The sequence below is a fragment of the Staurois parvus genome, unplaced genomic scaffold, assembly GCF_062004578.1.
Source record: "Staurois parvus isolate SC_StPar_1 unplaced genomic scaffold, SC_StPar_1.0 ptg000453l, whole genome shotgun sequence".
In the NCBI taxonomy this organism is placed as follows: domain Eukaryota; kingdom Metazoa; phylum Chordata; class Amphibia; order Anura; family Ranidae; genus Staurois; species Staurois parvus.
Genome location: NW_028318249.1, coordinates 3,048,474 through 3,061,634, shown reverse-complemented (window position 1 = coordinate 3,061,634; position 13,161 = coordinate 3,048,474). Strand labels below are relative to the sequence as shown.

Genomic DNA, 13,161 nt, shown 5'->3' with positions numbered 1-13,161 from the left:
GTTTTAAGTGCGTTCTTGCTTTTTAGGTTTCTGCCTGGGGAGGGTATATCTCCAGAAAGGCTTAGTTCATGCTTCTGATGCTTGCTTCCTGGAAATGGAGGCTGAAGCTGGAGGAGAGTTCCTCTTAGATTACCAATCTCTGTTTGAATGTCCACAGCTAGCCTGCAAGAGAGGTTGAAGATACCTGAAGGTAATTGCCATCTAGCCTACCTATTCAATAGTTGCCTGTCAAGAGTTCAAACTTGAGTTCGGACTGAGTACCCCTCCTCCCCCACGGCCGTCTGACAACATAGCTAGCTGCTTGTTTCAGTTCCAAGCTTTTTCCTGAGACAAGCGGTAGCAAGAGGAATGCAGAGGCATGGTAGACTAACACACCTCATCACCTTCTATATTCCTCCCACCACCACTTGTCTGAGGAAAGTGCTTGGAGGCAAGACAAATGGCTGTTATGAAATGGCCATCTCCTTCCCAGATATGAGGTTCGACTGGGTGCCCAACCTTTCTTTTCCCCTATCCTGTGGTCATCTGACAATATAACTAGGAAGCATACGGCCGCTTCATAACAGCTGCTTGTCTTGGCACCATGCGCTTTCCTGAGACAAGTGTGGTGGCATGAAGAACACACAGTAGGTTGTTGCGCCTCCTCTCCCTCTGCTTTCCTCTTATGGCCACTTGTCTCAGGGAAGTACTTGAAGCAAAGTCGACTGGCTGTATGCTAACTAGCTATGTTGTTGGACAACCGTAGGGGAAGGGGGAGATGCCAAGTCTAACCTCATAGCTAGGTATAGGAAGCACCTAGGGACATGGAACAAAGTATTACATGACAGAACAGGGAAAAATGTTGGCCATTTGAACAAGAATCATTTTCACAAAAGAAAGAGGTTATATTGTATTTCTTTTTATTGTCTCAATACTTGAAGCTTTCTTGAAAAAAGTTCCCCACCAGTATTACACTGTGTGCACAATTATTAGGCAAGTAAGTACTTTGACTAAATCATCATTTTTATGCATATTGTCCAACTCTAAGCTGTATAAACTAGAATGCTTATTGGATTTAAGCATATCAGGTGATGTGTATTTGTGTAATGAGGGAGGGAGTGGCCCAAAGAGATCAACACCCTCTACCAAGGTGTGAATAATTATTAGGCAGATTCTTTTCCTTGGGCAAAATGGGCCAAAAAAAGATTTAGCTGACTGAAGACAAAAATTGTAAAAAGTCATTCAGAGGGATGTAGCACTCTTGCAATTGCTAAGATATTGGGGCTTGATCACAGAACCATCAAAAGTTTTGTTACAAATGGTCAACAAGGTCGCAAGAAAAGTGTTGAAAAAAGAATACACAAATTAACTGTCAAAGATTTGAGAAGAATCAAAAGTGAAGCTACCAGGAACCCATTATCCTCCAGTGCTGTCATATTCCAGAACTGTAACCTACCTTGAGTACCCAGAAGTAGAAGGTGTTCAGTGCTCAGAGACATGGCCAAGGGAAGGAAGGCTGAAACCTGACCGCCACTGAACAAGACACATAAGTTGCAACATCAAGACTGGGCCAAGCAATATCTGAAGACAGATTTTTCAAAGGTTTTATTGACTAATGATATGAGTGTGACTCTTGACGAAGCAGATGGATGGGTCCGTGGCTAGATCAGTAAAGGGCACTGAGCTCCACTTCGACTCGCCAGCAAGACAATAGTTGGGGTACAGGTATGAGCTGGTATTAATAAAGATAAGCTAGTTGGACCTTTTCGGGTTGAAGATGTACTCAAAATTAACTCCCAAACCTACTGCTAGTTTTTAGAAGACACATTCTTCAAGCGGTGGTACAGGAAGTCCATGATATTTATGAAGGACAATGCTCCATTGCATGCACTGAAGTACTCCACTGCGTGGCTATCCAGTAAAGGCCTTAAAGATGAAAGAATAATGACATGGCCCCCTTCCTCACCTGACCTTAGCCTTATTGAGAACTTGTGGGCCCTTTTTAAACGGTGAAGGAAAACAGTACACCCCTCTGAACAGTGTCTGGGAGGCTGTGGTTGCTGCTGCACAAAAAGGTGATCATCAACAGGTCAAGAAACTGACAGACTCCATGAATGGAAGGCTTATGACCCCTATTGAAAAGAAGGGTGGCTATATTGGTCACTGAATTTTTTATTTAAATGTCAAATATTTATTTGTAAATTTTGAGTTGTTTTGTTTATTATGCTCACTTTAACAGATGAACATAAAAAAGTAAGATGGGAAATTTTTCATTTAGTTGCATAACAAGACAAAACCTCACTTTTACTTTCTTAAATATTGATGTTTGAGGTTTATTAACATTTTAGATTGACCGAGAGCACTGGAATGTTCAATAATGAAATGAATCCTCAAAAATTACAACTTGCCTAATAACAGTGCACACAGTGTATATTGGAAGGCGGGGTATCGTTCAAAAAGTTACATTATATAATATATTTAATTAAAAATAGAGTGCTAGGCGTCTTCAGGGTAAAAACTTTGCCTCCCTTTTTACATACATCTTTTTTTAATATGAAACGGCACTTGCGTCCTCATTAAACGATAACCGCGTTCATTTGATTTCTCTTTTCCAGGCGCTCTGCAAGTGACATGAAACACATGCAGTATAGTTCTAGATATATTTTTTAGGTCAAAATAAAAGGATGAAGGGGAAAAAAAAAAAAGTCCAACTGGGAGAGATGCAAGCTGGTAGAAGACTCAGATCTCCCTTTCAAAAGAGAGCCCCGGCCAGTACTTATTTTAACATCATTGTAACCCTCTTGGGCGCATCATCTTCTTCCTCATTCACTCCGGCTCTGGTGACACCTGCTCCCATGACTAAGAGAATTGGTATGGTTGCCATGGCAGTCAAATTTAGCATCAAATCCAATTGGCTGAAATTTGAAGGAGAAAGGAAAATGAAAGGTCCCTCCGTGTCAAGGGTTCACACCCCTGGAGTTTGTTTGCCACCAGTTCCAATCAGCCACCTCTCCAGGATGAATTAAGTGCCTACACAGAGGGGGCCTGGTTCAAAGGGTCGAGCTGTCTGGCAGCTGCGTGTTCCAGGCTGGCTGGAAGACGTGACCCCCAGGTCAATGTCATTAGGTTTATCGGCAAGAAGCCTACAAATAAAAATGTGGAGGAGTCCAGGTCATCCTTTTTTTTTAATTTTGTTGTTGTTTTTGTTTAAGAGAAGAGTAAAAAAGTAACAATTTGTAATTTTATATATATATATATATATATATATATATATATATATATATATGTGTGTGTGTATATAAACACACACCTATCATTCTCCTTTTTTTTCCTCTTTTTCATTCTTTCTCTCACATTCTTGTTTTTCTCTTTCTTTCTGTCTTTTTTTTCTCTCACTCTCACCCAACCCCCTCCACCACCACGATACCTCTCTCTCTCTCTCTCTCTCTCTCTCTCTCTCTCTCTCGTTCTCTCTTTATTATCTCTCTCTTTCTCTCCCAGCCCCTTCTTCCTTTCATTCCTTCCTCCTCTCTCTCTCTCTCTCTCTCTCTCTCTCTCTCTCTCTCTCTCTCTCTCTCTCTCTCTCTCTCTCTCTCTCTCTCTCTCTCTCTCTCTCTTTTTTCATTCTTCCTCTTTTTCTCTCTCTCCCTCTTTTTCTCCTCTTCTGTCTTTCTCTTTTTCTCTCACTCGTTCTCTCTCTATCTTACTCTTTATGTCTTTTCTTTGTTTCACTTCCCTACCTTTTAAACTCCCCCATTTCTAGCTCAATTTTCTTCTCTCTCTCCCCCCCCCTCTCTCTCCCTCTTCCTCTCCCCCTCTCTCCCCCCCCCTCTCCCCCCCCCCTCTCCCCCCTCTCTCTATCTCCCTCCCTCTCTCTACCCCCCTCTCTCTCTCCCCCCTCACCCTCTCCCCCCTCACCCTCTCCCCCCTCACCCTCTCTCTCCCCCTCTCCCTCTCTCCCCCCCTCTCCCTCTCTCTATCTCCCTCCCTCTCTTTACCCCTCTCTCTCTCTACCCCCCTCTCTCTCTCCCCTCTCTCCCCCCCTCTCTCTCCATCTCTCTATCTCCCTCTCTCTCGCCCTCTCCCCCCACCCCCCCTCTCCTTCCATCTCCCCCTCTCCCCCCCTCCCTCTCCCCCTCTCTCCCCCCCTCCCCCCCTCTCCCCCTCTCTCCCTCTCCCCCTCTCTATCTCCCCCCCTCTCCCTCTCCCCCTCTCTATCTCCCCCCCTCTCTCTATCTCTCTCTCCTCTCTCTATCTCCCTCTCCTCTCTCTCTATCTCCCTCCCTCTCCCCCCTCTCTCTCCCTCCCCCCCCTCTCTCTCCCCTCTCCCCCCCCCTCGCACTCCCCTCTCTCTTCCCCCCTCGCACTCCCCTCTCACCCCCTCTCTGCCTCTCTCTCTCACCCCCTCCCCCGCCCTCTCTCCCTCTCTCTCTCTCCCCTCTCCCCCTCTCTCTCTCCCCTATCCCCCCCTCTCTCTCTCCCCCCCTTCCCCCCATAATCTTCTATTTTTAATACTTTTCCCTTTCATTTTTTCTTTCTTTTTTCTTTCTTTCTCACTCTCTCTTTTGTCTCTCCTTCAGTCTCTCTCTCTTTCTCTGTCCTACTCCTCTTTTTCTCTCTTTCTCTCTTTCTTTCCCCTCTTTCTTCTTCTCTCACTTGCTCCCTCCTCTCTGTTTCTCTCTCTGTCTCTTTGTTTCTTTCTCTCCCTCAATCTCTCTTCTTCCTCTCTCTCTCCCTCTCCCTCTCTTTCTCGTTCTCTGTCTATTCAGTTTCTATTGTTCATCACCTAGAATCGCTCTGAACAGTTCGTGTTCCAACAATTCATACTTCCAATCACCATGGTAGCATTACATTGATCAGAAATTGTAGTCAATACAGCGACAATGTCCTAGCATGACTGATGGATTTGTTAATTTCTTCCCCCTTATTGCAACCTTCAATAAATACAGGGACTCTGAGAGAGGGATTTATATGGCCACAGCAGCCATTTATTTAACCTCAAAACAAAAGATCAAATGAACAATAACCAGATAAAATAAACTAACAAATAACATGAGTGTTGCAATAAAAGGTCTTTGGTGTCTACTAACCAAAAAGGCTTGATTAAAATCTACTGTTGTCCCCAGCCATACCTCTACCGGCTTGAGGACAGCTCCAGTATTGAACATTTCTGAATTCCCAATGGACTGAGCTGCCATTAAGACAACTGACACCAACAGAGGAGCCCCCTACCTGTAAAATCCACCATTGTCCCAAGCTGTACCTTCACTGGCTCGAGGACAGCTCCAGTATCAAATGTTTCTGAATTTCCAATGGACAGGGCTGCAATTAAAACAAATGACACCAACAAAGGAGCCCCCTACCTCCAAAATCCACCCATGTTCCCAGCCACACCTCTACTGGCTCGAGGATAGCTCCAGTATTGAACATTTTTTTGAATTCTCAAAGACCTGAGCCACCATTAAAACAACTGACAGCAACAGGGGAGCCCCATACCCCCAAATGAGCCCCCTGCTTGTAACCATCTCATCTTTTCTTAGACTTCTAAACACCCCCTAACCTGCCAAGCTGCCATGACAGTCACATAATAATCTAAATTTACTGTTAAACTGTAAATGAGGGAGAGTGGTTGGGTCTACTTACTTCCCTTGTAGGCTTTATGGCAGCCCATATGAATCCTACCCCTGCTGCTCCTTCCTTACCACCTGACACTTGACAACCAATCAAATAAGCCCTAATGCTTCTGCAGTTATACTGAACTCTTTCTTGGGGACTATTCTGCACCACATTATAAGCTGAACGTATGGTAAAGTTAAAGCTGGCACTCCAATGTCCTGTTTCTTCACCAGAGAAGTAGGTATCAGTTTGTTGTCCAAAAGCAGCCCCATTTCATCACATTTCACCTTGATCTTGTCACCTCCGTCCAAAACACTAGCAATCTGCTATCTGTGGTCTGTATGTTTTTGCCGATTTTAATAATTTCTCTTAAAAGTGGAACTGCAGTTCTCTTTTTATAAAAAAAAATAAGAAATTATCATTATTTATAAAAAACAAAAATCAGACTTTGCTGCAATATTATACAATATCTTATTTCCAACCCCACAGATATTGGAGGTGGAGGGGATAGGTTAGGGACTTTAAATATGCCACAAGGAGGACATACAGTATGTCAATAAATTAATAACAAACCAACACTTTCATTGTACAGTTAAAACATAATTAAAAGCACGTTCAGTTGCCATATCAAGTTCTATGTAGTTAGTGAGTGCTGGTTCAAAGTTGGCCTAGTGGATCAATGCATTTCACGAGGGTCTCGGGTCTTTAGGATTCACACCCTTGTGTATATAAACAATATGCCTCTACAGAATGTGTTGCCATTTTTTGTTGAGCATGCGGTAGAGTTTGGGTGAGTGATTTCCAACATGGGATGAGTACAAACTCTTGGACACCTTTATGATAGAAGTGGATGGACTTTTGTCTTTTTTCAGCCAGACTAACTATGTAAACTTGGAGGTTGGGGGGGCACTGTCAGATGTCCCCTAGATTTGGAATTCTTTGGGAAACCATTGGATAGCTGAGATAAATCTAATTATCATAAATATAAAATCTCCTGGATATGACTTTATGATTTTTGGAAATTTGTGGTGACACCTTTTTTACCTCCCTGTTGTGTAGATTCCATTGTTGAAAGGTTCTTTAGAGGCATATTGTTTGTTTACACAAGGGTATGGATCCTGAAGAAGCGAGACCTTTACAAAACGTGTCGGTACACTAGCACACGCGGTCTTCATAGAACTTGATATGGTAACTGTATGTGATTTTATTGATGTTTAGACTGTACAGTTTATTGACATGTGTCCTCCTTGTGGCACATTTAAAGTCCCTAACCTGACCCCTCGGCCTCCAATATATGTGGGGTTGGAGATAGAATGTTGCATGATTTTGAGATTTATTGTAGGGATGGTACCATATGAGGTAAAACAGGAGGGTTCCATCCATAATATAATGGTAATTTCCTGCAATAGTCAACCTCAATCTAGAGATGTCCCCCACAGTAATTTATTTCCATGGCTAGATGTAACCAGTCTTCCAGGTTGAATAATGAATACGATCGCCCACTTTCTGTAAGCCAGCATGTCATCCGACCTGCCCCTGGTATGCCAGCCTGAGCTCAGAGTAATCATGAACTGAGTTCATGTGTTATGTGAGCACAGGTCAGTGGAGGAGTATGGACTGCGGACCACCACCATCAGAAGGACCCGTGATGTCATCAAATCATGGACACACTAAATCCTTTCCATTTTCATTACATACCTTATTTTTGACCCAGTGATAGACCCAGATAGGTGGGCCCTGTCTGACTTGCTGCAGCTTCTAATGCACAGTGTGAGAAGCTCATAGTGTGCGGTGAAATCAGAGTAAGCCATTTCAGTACAGGAGAAGATCCTGTAGAAGACTGTAGTTAATGCTGGAGGTCAAACCTAAATCCGGTTTGCTCACCTTGGTGTAAAGCCTTCAGTTTCATGGCAATCTGACACCAAATAATTCTGATTTCCCAAAACAACTATAAAATAATTAGTTTCTTGAAAAAGCTATTTGGTTTTTTTTTATCTGAAAATGAACCTTGGGATGTCATGAAGATGCAACTAAAGGAAAGACAATTTACTTGCGTTTTATTTTTTAACACAATAATGGGCTTCAACTGTGCTAAGACAATTACAACTAATTCTGATTATCAGGGCCAATCATCATTTACACATGACTAAGTCTGAGCTTACTGATAGGACACTGGGGGAATGGCCGCTGAGATGGGGCTTTGCTGTTCAATATTTGTTTTATGTATTTTAACATTTCTTGTGCTCTTTATTCTGCCCACTGTCATACCCTCCACACACCTCTCCTGTACATACCGCCCATTGTCATACCCTCCACACTCCTCTCCTGTACACACTGCCCACTGTCATACCCTCCACACTCCTCTCCTGTACATACAACTCACTGTCATACCCTCCACACTCCTCTCCTGTACATAGTGCTCACTGTAATACCCTCCACACACCTCTCCTGTACATACTGCCCACTGTCATACCCTCCACACTCCTCTCCTGTACATACTGCTCAATGTCATACCCTCCACACTCCTCTCCTGTACATACTGCCCACTGTCATACCCTCCACATTCCTCTCCTGTACATACTGCCCACTGTCATTCCCTCCACACTCCTCTCCTGTACATACTGCCCACTGACATACCTTCCACACTCCTCTCCTGTACATACTGCCCAATGTTGTACCCTCCACACTCTTCTCCATACTGCCCACTGTCATACCCTCCACACTCCTCTCCTGTACATACCGCCCACTGTCATACCCTCCACACTCCTCTCCTGTACATACTGTCCACTGTCATACCCTCCACACTCCTCTCCTGTACATACCACTCACTGTCATACCCTCCACACTCCTCTCCTGTACATACTGTCCACTGTCATACCCTCCACACTCCTCTCCTGTATATAATGCCCACTGCCATACCCTCCACAATCTTCTCCTGTACATACTGCCCACTGTCATACCCTCCACACTCCTCTCTTGTACATACTGCCCACTGTCATACCCTCCATACACCTCTCCTGTACACAGTGCCCACTGTCATACCCTCCACACCCCTCTCCTGTACATACTGCCCACTGTCATACCCTCCACACTCCTCTCCTGTACATACTGCTCACTGTCATACCCTCCACACACCTCTCCTGTACATACTGCTCAATGTCATACCCTCCACACTCCTCTCCTGTACATACTGCTCAATGTCATACCCTCCACACTCCTCTCCTGTACATACCGCCCACTGTCATACCCTCCACACACCTCTCCTGTACATACCGCCCACTGTCATACCCTCCACACTCCTCTCCTGTACATACTGCTCACTGTCATACCCTCCACACTCCTCTCCTGTACATACTGCCCACTGTCATACCCTCCACACTCCTCTCCTGTACATACTGCTCAATGTCATACCCTCCACACTCCTCTCCTGTACATACTGCCCACTCTCATACCCTCCACACACCTATCCTGTACATACTGCCCACTGTCATACCCTCCACACTCCTCTCCTGTACATACTGTCCACGGTCATACCCTCCACACTCTTCTCCTGTACATACTTTTAATTAATACATTTTAAATAATTTAATTTTAAATACATGTAATAGTATACGTTTTATTTGCAGAAATGGTAGTTTAATATATGTGTAAATGCACCAAAAGAGGAGAAGGGAAGAGGAAAGAGGGACTTTAGGGGAATTGTAGCTAAGGGGTTTCCCCTCCAGGTGCCGCCCCCTCTGGAGTTCTGCTGAATATTTTGGTGTGGCGGGAGTATCGAGTCAAACTGCCTTGGGTCACGGCACCCCCTGATGCTATATCATGATGACTATACCCTCCACACTCCTCTCCTGTACATACCGCCCACTGTCATACCCTCCACACTCCTCTCCTGTACATACTGTCCACTGTCATACCCTCCACACTCCTCTCCTGTACATACCACTCACTGTCATACCCTCCACACTCCTCTCCTGTACATACTGTCCACTGTCATACCCTCCACACTCCTCTCCTGTATATAATGCCCACTGCCATACCCTCCACAATCTTCTCCTGTACATACTGCCCACTGTCATACCCTCCACACTCCTCTCTTGTACATACTGCCCACTGTCATACCCTCCATACACCTCTCCTGTACACAGTGCCCACTGTCATACCCTCCACACCCCTCTCCTGTACATACTGCCCACTGTCATACCCTCCACACTCCTCTCCTGTACATACTGCTCACTGTCATACCCTCCACACACCTCTCCTGTACATACTGCTCAATGTCATACCCTCCACACTCCTCTCCTGTACATACTGCTCAATGTCATACCCTCCACACTCCTCTCCTGTACATACTGCCCACTGTCATACCCTCCACACACCTCTCCTGTACATACCGCCCACTGTCATACCCTCCACACTCCTCTCCTGTACATACTGCTCACTGTCATACCCTCCACACTCCTCTCCTGTACATACTGCCCACTGTCATACCCTCCACACTCCTCTCCTGTACATACTGCTCAATGTCATACCCTCCACACTCCTCTCCTGTACATACTGCCCACTCTCATACCCTCCACACACCTATCCTGTACATACTGCCCACTGTCATACCCTCCACACTCCTCTCCTGTACATACTGTCCACGGTCATACCCTCCACACTCTTCTCCTGTACATACTTTTAATTAATACATTTTAAATAATTTAATTTTAAATACATGTAATAGTATATGTTTTATTTGCAGAAATGGTAGTTTAATATATGTGTAAATGCACCAAAAGAGGAGAAGGGAAGAGGAAAGAGGGACTTTAGGGGAATTGTAGCTAAGGGGTTTCCCCTCCAGGTGCCGCCCCCTCTGGAGTTCTGCTGAATATTTTGGTGTGGCGGGAGTATCGAGTCAAACTGCCTTGGGTCACGGCACCCCCTGATGCTATATCATGATGACTACACCCTATGTCTATGGATATAAATAGAAGTATGGGGCTATACAGACCTGTGGAAGTATCTAATGCTTGGGTATCCAAACTTTCTAAACAAAGGGCCAGTTTATTGTCCTTCAGACTTTAGGGGGGGGGGGGGCCGAACTGTGGCCATTGGGAGTATAAAACGTCCCGACTTCAGTGAGAATAGACAATGCCCCATCTTTGTTGTCAGTGGGAGGGATAGTGCTTCATTTTTGGTGTTAGTGGGAAGAATTGCGACCCATTGTTTGCATCAGTGGGAGGAACTGTGCCCTGTCATTGGTGTTGAGAGGAATTGTGCCCCATCGTTGGTGTCATTGGAAGGAATTGTGCCCCATCGTTGGTGTCATTGGAAGGAATTGTGCCCCTTAGTGTCAGTGGGGGGAAATATTCCTCATTGTTGGCATTAGTGGATGAAATAGTGTCCCAAGGGCCAGAAAAAAAGCAAGCAAAGGGCCACATCCAGCCAGCGGGCTGCAGTTTGGAGACCATTGATCTAATGTGTACAGTTTTGATGTGTATTATATGTTGAGTTTTATCTATGATATCAAATAACATATGATTTTTTTTTTTAATTTTGTGTTTTGTGCCAAAATAATCCACAAACTTCTAACAAATATCTTTGGAATCAATAGGAGACAGGAGACCAGAGAAGTAAAATCTGACCATGGGGTACAAAAATCTGCCACGGATATCAAAGTGTGCTTCAGCAGTATAGATATTGTGTGATGAGTCATCATCGAGGCTTTGTTATAACCAGAATAAGCTGGAACAATGCTCAAAAAACAACAAAACAATAACAAAAATACTGTACATAGTGTATATCTCCCATCTGATAACATTCTGTAACAAATTAGTGATTTCGTACATAGCAGCGTTCTGCAGACATTGGCGCTGAATACAAAGCTGATATCTTGTCTTGTGACCACAACACCACCTAGTGGGCAACCCATGCTATAGCAGGTGTTAGATGGAAAACAGGCTTATGCATGTCATCCACCAATGTGGTCTATGGCTGCATATCTCAACCTTATTGAGACCAGGGCCTGAAAAGTTCTTCCAAAACCTTCCATGCCAGAACAATAAAAAAAACAGCATGGGAATACAAAATGTGTATTGCAATGCTGAATGGCTCTGGATGGGGCTACATGTCACTGCAAGGGAATGGAGGTTCTGGAGGGGGTTAAGGGACTCTGCAGAAGACCGGGTGTCCCTACAGAGAGAGATGTCTGGAGAAAGCTTGGGGTAGCTGTGAAGGATGGGGTCTCTGAAGGGTACTGAGGATGTCTACAAGAGCCTGGGAGTTTTGCAGTGGCACTATAGGACACTTTTGGTGGTTGGGGGCATTATGGCAGGGTAGACAGTACTGTGGGAGGTTAGGGGGAACTGTGAGAGCATAGGGCTCTCAGGGGCCTAGGGGCACTGTGGGAGATTGGGCAGTACTATAAGGGGTTAGGAGCACTATGGAAGGCTGGGGAATCTGCAACAAGTTAAGGGGAACTATCTGAGGTTGGGGGGCTTTATGAGGGCTTAAGGCTCTCAGGAGACCTGGGAGCACTGTGGGATGTTAATGAGTACTGCAGGCCACTATGAGGGGTTGGGGGGAGGCACTGGGGGAGGGTGGCTGGAAGCTCTGAATCAAGCTAGGGGGCACTGTGGGGGATTGGGCAATATTGTGTGAAGTTAATAGACAGGCTAGAGGCTCTAAAGCAAGCTTGGGGGGCACTGTGGAAGTCTGGGTAGTACTGTGAAGGGTTGGGGGCACTGTGAGTGCTTAAGGCTCTCGGGTCTTGGGGTGCTATGAGAGGTTGAGCGATACTGTAGGCCAGTATGAGGGCTTAGGGGGCACTGAGAGGGTCTGGAGGCTCTGAAGCAAGCCAGGGGTCACTGTAGGTAGTTGGACAGTATTGTGGGAAGTTAATGAATAGGCAGGAGGCTCTGAAGGAAGCTTGGGGAAGGGGGGGTGGGCATTGTGGGAGGTTGGCCAATATTGCGGGAGGTTGAGGGGCACTGTGAGTGCTTAGGGCTTTCAAGGGGCTTGGGGGCACAGTGGGAGGTTGAGAAGTACTGCAGACCTCTATGAGAGGTTGAGGGGCTAGAGGATCTGCAGGAGGCTAAGGGCCACAATGGGAGTTTGAGGGGCATTATTATTATTGTTGTTATTATACAGGATTTATATGGCGCCAACAGTTTGCTCAGCACTTTACAATATAACGGGAGATAATACAGCAACAATACAGTTCAATACAAGAGGGTTAGGAGGACCCTGCTCCTTGGAGCTTACAATCTAAGATTATGGGGGCTTAGGGCTCTCAGGAGACCTGGCGGCACTGTGGGAAGTTGAGCAGTACTGCAGACCTCTATGAGAGGTTGGGGGGCTGGAGGATCTACAACAAGCTAAGGGCCACTAGAGGAGTTTGAGGGGCATTATGGGGGCTTAGGGCTCTCAGAAAACCTTGGGGCTTTGTGAGAGGGTTAATAGGTACTGCAGGCCACTCCGAGAACGTGGGGGGGTACTGTGGATCACTATGGGAGGTTAGGGAATCTGCAGCTGGTTGGGGTCCCAGGAGGAGGGAGGTCATTTGCCCAGCAGGCCATAGCCCAG

The 13,161-nt window shown here is 45.5% G+C and overlaps 1 protein-coding gene across 6 annotated transcripts in view; it reads left to right on the top strand.

Annotated features, from left to right (window-relative positions):
* The window catches only part of MSRA (methionine sulfoxide reductase A), a 515,786-nt gene that overhangs the window by 415,183 nt on the left and 87,442 nt on the right, over positions 1-13,161 (top strand). The window lies entirely within an intron of this gene.